Below are 433 nucleotides of genomic sequence, written 5' to 3'. Positions count from 1 at the left end.
ACCCACCCAGGCTGCACCGGTTCCGGCTCCGGACAAGGGCGCTCTTGGAAATGCGTGAGGCACCCTGGCGCCCGCAGCCCAACGACCCGGGACACGGGACGGTGAGAACGGCCCCCGATCGGATGTAGAAATGTCCGCAAAGCGAAACCCGCCGTTCCTGCGTCATCTTCGTCTAACCGGACACCGTCGGTGCGTGGAGAAACTTTGAGCGTTTTGCCACCAGCGCTCCAAAACGTTTGCTTTTTCTCTAGACGGGGGTCCGGGATGTGGTAGGATTTGTCTAGAAATAGAAACAAAGGACGAGGCCGTTCATGTGTGGGACCCAGACGAACACATTCGAGGGCAAGACCAGGCGCGGCCAAGAGGACTAGACGGGTGGACGACTAGACACGGTCAAGGTGGAAAGCGGGGGGGGGGGGGGGGGGCGACTGGG

This window comes from Halichoerus grypus, unplaced genomic scaffold (assembly GCF_964656455.1).
Source record: "Halichoerus grypus unplaced genomic scaffold, mHalGry1.hap1.1 HAP1_SCAFFOLD_133, whole genome shotgun sequence".
Lineage (NCBI taxonomy): Eukaryota > Metazoa > Chordata > Mammalia > Carnivora > Phocidae > Halichoerus > Halichoerus grypus.
The sequence above is the reverse complement of the archived record's forward strand: the minus strand, read 5'-3'. Positions refer to the sequence as shown.